The following is an 8742-nucleotide window of genomic DNA, read 5'->3' as shown; positions in this document are numbered from 1 at the left end:
AGGATTTTGTTTAGCAATGTGTATCTACAGTTTAATACATCAGTGGTTGTCGTGGTTTGTTAGTCTTAAGTAGCATTCCGTTCTTAGCGACCGCGACGCGCGTCCGTGACTTTGTCGCTAAGAACGGAATGCTACCTTAACATCTGGTAGCATGGTGTACGGTTGTGATGCTCTGAAGATGAGCTCTGTTTGAGTTGGAAACGCGTCAGTTTAGTGTGGTGGTGGTAATAGATGGGTTTGTGTGATTTGTGTGTGTTCTTACGGTGTGAGATGGAGGAACTGCATGAACACGCATATTTTGCATAAACTCAGCTATCATAAGGTCGCGGGTGAGCAAGATTTTTTTTTAGTTAATTTATTAATTTCTATTTAAAGCAGCAAACTTATACTAGACGAAATCAAAAACCTCAGTACCACTTTTACTTTTTGCGACGAAACTTGGGCGGTACTAATGAGCCCGTGACGCGGGAAATTACCGCGTGATTGTCGTAGAATGTTGTTAGTGGATGATGTCGGAATCTATGGAGGAGCTATGCAGTGCTGGGACTCCCAACCTGTAGGGCGCGCCCCACTTGGAGGGATTCCAGGAGGACGCGGGCGGCTACAGCTGTATATTAAAACTGTTCATATTCTTGTGCAAACAGATTGCATGTCGAAAATAACCTACTTAGAAAAAAAAACTAACCAATATTTAATTTTTAATACAAGCTTTTTTTGATGACTGTACTTTTTGTTGACTGTAGTTGTATTGTCACCCAAACTACATTTATTTGCGTACCAAATTTCAAGTCGATGCTATTAACCGTTGAAGAGTTCCGTCCTGCGGAGACGAACTTGGCTGGACTAACAGGATGTCACTACTAAGTTATTGTATTTTCACTAGATTTAATAGGTATTCCTAACTACTGGAAGTTTATCGAACTTAACTTGCAAAATTTGATTACAGACAGACAGACAACGGAACAGGTGAAACTTAATAAAAGTTTCTAAAAAAATGCCTCATACAAATTTTCCTAGCTCAAGATTCGACCTTCCACGTTCTCGCAATCTTCCTACAACAATTATTTTTGTGAAATTATAATTAATTTTAGCCCTGTCAACATTAAATGAAAGCAGGATTTTTCTAGAAGTTAGAACTTCTATTTATAATCTACGTTTAGCTATTTTAAAAGCATTTCGGTCTAGGCTTTATTAAGTGAAAAACTAGGTTGACTTATAAAATAAACAAATTGTTTTTAATATTTTTTCGTAAATTCTCAGAAGCGACTTTAGATTTTGTAATAAGTAACTATTTGTTAACTGGGAAATTTTCTAGTAAATTTCAACTCACAATGCAGAATTTTCTATCCCGTGGGAATTTCCTTCATTATTTAAACTGTGAATGTGAATTTTCTGAGTCATTGTGTGAGTTTTGTGTGTTTTGTGTTTTTGTCTTTCTTTCGCGATAAACGGCTAGACGGATTTGAATGAAATTAGGCAAGTTCTAGAATAGGTAATCATAACCTCGTAAGTTCCGGTACTTCAATAAGTACAAATCAATGGCAAGAATAACTGCCAAATGCACTTGGTGGAGTACAAATTGTATTCAATGGAATATGAACTTAAAATTTATATTAGTAATTTTCAAAATCTTAAAACTTAGAATTCTCGCCTCTGTCTGTAGAATGTATGATAAAAAAAAGTCAGAACTCAACGAGGATAATTTGAATTTACGCATATAAAATCACAAAATTTCAATCGCTAACTTTTAATTAGAGACATGACATTTGGCTAATTTTCTTTTACGAAGTAGAGGAAAACCTGGATAATAATGTTTAGAAAATCACAGGGTAAGTAATTGAATAGAATCTTGAAATTTTAATTCAAAAGACAGATCTATCTAATAATTTACACAAGCAAAGCTGCGGGTTAAAACTAGTGGAGTATGAAGTACAAAAAATTAATGATTCTTAGTCAAGTTTCTTTTCGACATTATTGAATGTTTTTTTTTTCATAATTTGTGTTTTTTTAAGAATCGGTGTACTTTTTTTGATGTCAAATAAAGTTTATTTATGTCTATGTCTGTGTCTGATATTAGGTAGAAAAATGCCAAAAATGAACCAAAAATTAAAGTAGGTCACAAACAGCCAAAGTTCCCGTTGACAATAAATATATTACACTAAACTTAGTTAATAAAGACCCGTTTGCTAGTTTGGGATACAGAGGTACAAGACAGGGTTGCCAGATGTTTCCCTGGTGCTTACATTTGGGGAAGTCGAGAAGAATTAACCTTTTAGTAATGTGGAATATAAACCAAGTTAAAGCTAAGTAATATCATAGATATGAAAGTTTGGGGTCCTTGAATCTCATAAAATTCTTATTCCTATTTTTTATTTTACTACAGAAATAGACAAAATATGGTAACAACAGAACTTTATATAATATTTCTAGCGGGCCTATCTTGAAATCCCCTGAAAAGTCACTTTGACAATGACGAAACTTTGTTTAAATTTTTTCCGTGGTATTAAAAATCCGGGTTTACAACTGTCAGATCTATGACTCATGCAAGCTAAGCTGCATCCTAAATTTTACGAGTGAATTTAAAACCCTTCCAGTGTCTCGATTTAGTTAAAAAATAGTTCAACGTTTGTAGATGGGCTAAGTATCGTTTATATAATACATAATTTTTTAGATCTGTATTTTACATGTGATCTTAGATCTTTTTTAGCAACCTGCACAACCCTAGAAACAAAGATGGCGGAACTTCGTGCCATCTGTCGTCGGCTTGGATGAGGTCAAATGCAGTCAAGTAACGTTTTGGTCTGTTAGTTGAATTCAGCACTAAATGGTTGGTCCCAAAATGTATTACCAAATTATATTTCCCGATTAAATTTGCAGTACATACATATTTTTTTATCTAGCTTATCTAATAATGTGTCCCACTGCAGGACCTAGGTTCGATTCCCAGTGCTGGTCTTATTTTTCTGGTTTTTCTGTGCATCTATATTTCAGTTTGTGTTTTCAATTTAGGTTTTACGGGATGACCGTAAAACAAAAAATTTGGAGTTGAAATAAAAAATACAAAAAGATTCCAAAAAACCAATCTTAACAGTAACTTAATGTTACTAAAGTATTTTGGTAAAACACCAATAATGTTTTTGGTGAATCAACCAAAATTCGAGATAAATAGAACCAATATCAACGACTTTGGAACGCGAAATCTGGTAAATCTAACCTATTTTTTTTCAGCGTGGTTCATACGCATGTAGCCGTAAATAAATGCTAATTATTTCTACTACGGAAGCCAGAATTCGGGGCGGATAGACACGACCAAAACACAGGTCCAGGGTATCATAAATCTTGTCACTAAACTTAACACCAGATTCCTCCAGAAACTTAGTTCAGGCCATTGAATAGAGCTCATATTAAACTTGAGTCAGCTGCAGTTTCTAGATCTAGGTCTCAAGATTCAATGACCGCAGCTCTAATAACAATCATCTCACCTAGTTTAGGCTTTGACTTGGACTAAGCAAAGCTGAGGTTGTTCTAAAAAATATATGTAAGTATGCGTTTTAATATACCGTCAAATAAAATTTGTATTTGTGCAACTCTTTATTGTACATTATGTACATAAGCACAATAAAAATAACAGTTTACATTTAGAGATCGATAAACAAAGGGAAACTTAGTTTTTAAATGGGTCCCACTGAAAAACAGCGTTGCGGCTTGCCGTAACATTATGCTGAGTGGGGTCCACTTTATACTATTCGATGTTATTTTTTTTCCATCTAATGTATTTTTATGTGTATCGAATATATGTAAATAAATGTTTCTCTCTCTCTCTCTCTCTCTCTTATCCCATAAGGAATTTCTTTCAGTTAACCTTTGAACTATTGTCAAGACAAGAGAAAAAAGAGTAAAGACGTAATTAACACGTTCGAAGCAGCTGGTTAACACAAGTTCTTAGCGGAATATTGCTAATCCACAATTTCACAAAACAAAACTAAAATCAGAAGAACAAAAAGTGTAGATAAACGAGTCTTTATCAACATGTCTACACTTTAGGGTACCGCAGTACACGGAACAGTTTTTATGTGACGTCTCCGGAACCATTCTACTAGACTATGCCGTTTGGTGGAGTCCCGCGAAATTTGACACATGCGTCACGTACGAGATTTGAGATTCCCGTCACATCGTGTCAAAGGAAATGCATAGGAATCGTGGACTTCAGAAACACTCCCCATAGCCAAAGATTAAAAGAGAACAGTGATGTTGAAAGAAAAACTCAAGTAATTTGCTTGCTTTAGGTGTTAATTTGCGAAAGTCGTTTAAAAATTATCTGTTTAAAAATATACCTCGTTGAGTTTCTTGCCGGATTCTTTGGAACAGAGGTTTTTGGAAAGTTCCGTTCACGAAGGGTGATAAGCGGGACCTTATGACTGTCCGCTTCGTTGGTCGTCTATCTGTCTGTCAGGGGGCTATTATCTCAAGCAACGTAATAGATGGACAGGTGAAATTTGCAAAAAAAATATACTGAAAATTGACAAATAATAAAAAATGGTCGAACGTGAGTCGGTCTTGAGGAAAAAAAATGTAAGGTTTGTAATTTGTCTGACAGGTACTCTATGAACTGAAACACAGTTTTTTATTTTTATTTTATGGTTTACTCGTATGAGAACATAGTATTTTTGCTTCAAACTATACAGAATCCTCAGGCCGCGAATCCAACTCGCACTTGACCTATTTATGTTATTTTGCGCAATGTCATCTGAAAACCAATTCAAGCTCTTTGCCACAAAACTTTCTCATTCTAAAAGATATCGACCTTCTATTCTATCTCCAATAAAAAACTGGCAAGGAAAATAAAGCTCCTCAAACCACACGTCCTACCCGGTAAATCACTGACTCCTGGATGTAAGTAATGGACCAATAAATTTTGTGCTTGTTAGTAATTACCTTTTCACTGCACTTGTACGTATTTTTATTTGCTTAGAGCGTAATGTGCTATTATATGGCTAGCAAATTCTTACTAGCCAGGTAGCCAGGCATAATAAGGCTGCCTGTCCATTGGAGAGGAGAGAGGAAGCGGAGCGGAGCGAGAGGTTAAAGCAAAGCGGAGCGGTTATACGAATGTTTGTTCTCTGGATGTTTAATATGTATTTAAGTTAGGCAATTACGGCCTCTGTTTAACACACCACAACCTCGTTCTTAATCTTCGAATAAAATTGACATCAAAAAGCTTACTAGATCGAACATTCTAGAACACACTCATGACAATCTTTCACAAAATTCCATTACAATAAACTCGCTGGCGCACGGATTTTTTCCCCTCAGAATTTAATCTTTGGCACAAGAACCCTGTATATCGGATACAAATGGCGGGCGGGAGCATATGGACCGATTTATGAAGGGGAAATATGATTTCGTGTCTGGGTGAAGAAAAATCTTTTCTATAATTACTTGGGAAATTTGGAGGGAAATATTGTGGTAACCCGAGTAGGTGTTGCAATTTAGATTATGTGGTGTTTGATACTTTTACCGGTAAAAAAAATCATCAGCAGTTTACTGGAATAGCCGTGGTGGCATAGATGCTTGCCCTGTGACCTCTCAAGCAGAGGATCGTGGGATCAAACCCGGGTTCTGACTTTTTTAGCATTTCATTTGCGAAATTACATTCGAAATTTACCCTTTACGGTGAAGGAAAATATCGTGAAACATGCACAAACCTGCGAAGCAATTCAGTGGTAAAATCACGGTAAAATATTAAATAAAAAATAATAATGTATTCATTATTTGTTGAATTGATAAAAGAGAAAAAAAAACGTGTTCAGTATTTTTTGATAATCTAACTCAGTGGTTCTTAACCTTAATAATATAATATAATAATAAGCCTCTTTTATTCCTTAATACAATTAAACGATACAATTTTAAAATAAATTTACAATTTCACAATTTCATTTGGTAATTAAATACTAGATAATAATTAATTTGATAATATAAATCAAAATCAATCATTTGACTTATTAATAAAACAATACAATGTATAATTTAAATTTTTCGGTTGGTATATAAAAGATTAGACAATTATTAATTTGGTAATTAGTGTAAAATGTATAAAATTTATATAATTATTTGAATTATTAATTATTAGTTTAAGTTACAATTAATACATTTATAGCATGCAATTCAATATCAATATTTTATTAAGGACCTCATTACAGAGTAAAGTTCTTAACCTTAAATGGTTCTTAAGCTGGCGACCCAAAGTATTAATAATAATTTTTAGCTAAAATTGACGTCAAAGTAAAATATTAAAAAATAAATAGTTTTTCACTTGCTTTAATCAGAATTCCCGCGGCCCATCTCAATACTCGCTACCCGAGGTTAAAAAACGCTGATCTAACTTATTAGATTTTTTAGGACACAGCACACAACACACACACACACAACAATTGACAATTCACATGAGTGCCTCATGTTAATTTCTTCCTTCAGTTATTTTTATCTTCTTCAACCGAAATCAATATTATTGTGAACCCATCCCTAGTTATTTGAATTCAGTGGGCGATTCCACAAGGAAGTGTGACATAGAAATCCAATTTAGGACGGCCTTATTAAATCCAATAGGGTGAGTCCCATTTTACTTTTGGGTGACGATTTTTCAATTACGACTAAGTATGTTTCACGACCCTTAACTGTGAGGTCCGTTGGTACTATTAAAAAGCGTGTACATTACCTTTTTTAGTGTTTTTTTTTATCAATTTAACTCTGGGATAGGCCTTACCCAATGTTGACTACCATCCATATTAATGCAAAACGAACCTGAAAAGCAATTGATAAATTAAACTTTACATGTTATAAAAAAATGCTGATAAACAGCATTTCCGACTTGTATTTCAACAATTAATGTCAGATATAAATTTGCCTTATAAAAGATCATTCGATTCGTTAAAATCTTTAGAAATTAAGATTAGGATCTAATCAGAAGTATATGGTCGTTTACTAAAATAAATATTTCAAAATCCTAACCCTGTTTCTGTTTTTTATGTTTTTTCAGCGACAGACACTGAAACTGTTGAACGTTTCAAGACATTTTAGAAAATTGCGAACGGACTCTTTCGATCCATAGATTAATTCCAGTGGAATGACGAGAATTTTATAACTTCGGTCATAGGTTTTATTTAACTTGTTTTTTTTCCCATATTTAAATTAATAAAAGTGGCCATCTCAACAATGATAAGAATCTTTAAAAAGGAATAATAAACAGTTTTCTCTTTGACTCCCTTTTAAATGTATAATATGTCGGCGGCCGATCGTAAAATCCGCCAGATCACGAAATTCCCAGGCATATCGTGAAATGCTGCCATTTCATGAATTGGCTAAGGGATATCCACCATATCGTTCAAAACTTTCCGTTCAACGATTTGCGTATTGGCCAGTTTAGGCAGCTCTAAACGATCTGCCATATTATTGCTCAAGCACATCGTGATATGCCTGGCCAACTTTTAGGCATATCATGAAATGGCGGCGTTTTATGATATGCCTAGGCAATTTCATGATATGCCTAGGCATTTCATGAGCTGGCGGATTTAACGATCGGCCGCCGACATATACAAGAAAAAGGAATAAAAAAGCAATTGCAACGAACAGAGTACAAGTACAAGTATAATGACGCCATTCGGCATAATTTTGCGGCTAGCTCAAGTTGGTGAGAATTGCAAAAGCTAATATGCAAGAAAATTAAGTGGTCCTTTTTTATTTTGCTGTTTATGACAATGACATTGTTGTGGTCGTCAGTGGAAGAATAAATTGGACTTTTTTACCCGACTGCCCGAAGGAGGGTTATGTTTTTCAAGCATATGTATGTATGTATGTATGTATGTGGGTATGTATGTCCATTTCTTTGGTCCTCGCTGCTGCCTAAACGGCTGGACGGATTGTAACATATGAGGTATCATTGGATTCGTCATAACTGTCGGAGTGATATAGGGTATGTAATATTTCAATATGGCGTCTGCGAAAAAAAATATGGCGAAGGAATATAAAAAAAAAAATTGTATTGTAACAATATGGTAATCAAATAACAGAGTGGGAAAAGTTGTGCTAACTTTCCAAATTTGAATTTTGTCAAATATGTGCTTGTTCTTTGGTTATTATAAAATTCCTACTACTAGTACCTATTAATATGCGGCTAGACAGATTTGAAAAAAAAAACGGTGTGCAAAGAGATGGAGCTCTGGCGTAACACATCATGAGTAAAAGGTATACATTTATATGAATAGTTATATTAGCAATGTATGATAAATAAAAGGTATCTAGTACGTTAACAACGTTTCCACTGTTGTTATTTTATCTCCTCGCAATCGAAGTGAAAAGCAGTGTAAAACTTGAGCCTTAAACCCATTTCCCTCTACGTGTCTATTCACCCTTGACGTACCGACTCGGGTTGCTATATGAACGCCTCGGGTAAAATGGCTCGTTTTATGCTCTTGTTGTACAATCTACTATTTTACCCAAGAAAGTACCCTATTGTCTCAGTAAACCCTAGTGTCTCGGAGAAACTTTACTCTTCCCAGACTTTAAAGTGCTAAACTCCGTAAGGTGCTTCAAGCTACATAATCATCCACATAGCCATCGCGTGCGTAATGCACTTCCTATGTAGTTGCGTCTTATTTAATGGCTCCGAGAAGAACAGCTAACATCTCTTGGCTACTTTAGCAAATATCTGATTCCATTCAAGTTGGAATAGGATATTAAAGTGAT

This window comes from Choristoneura fumiferana, chromosome 22 (genome assembly GCF_025370935.1).
Source record: "Choristoneura fumiferana chromosome 22, NRCan_CFum_1, whole genome shotgun sequence".
Taxonomy (NCBI): Eukaryota; Metazoa; Arthropoda; class Insecta; order Lepidoptera; family Tortricidae; genus Choristoneura; species Choristoneura fumiferana.
The sequence above is the reverse complement of the archived record's forward strand: the minus strand, read 5'-3'. Positions refer to the sequence as shown.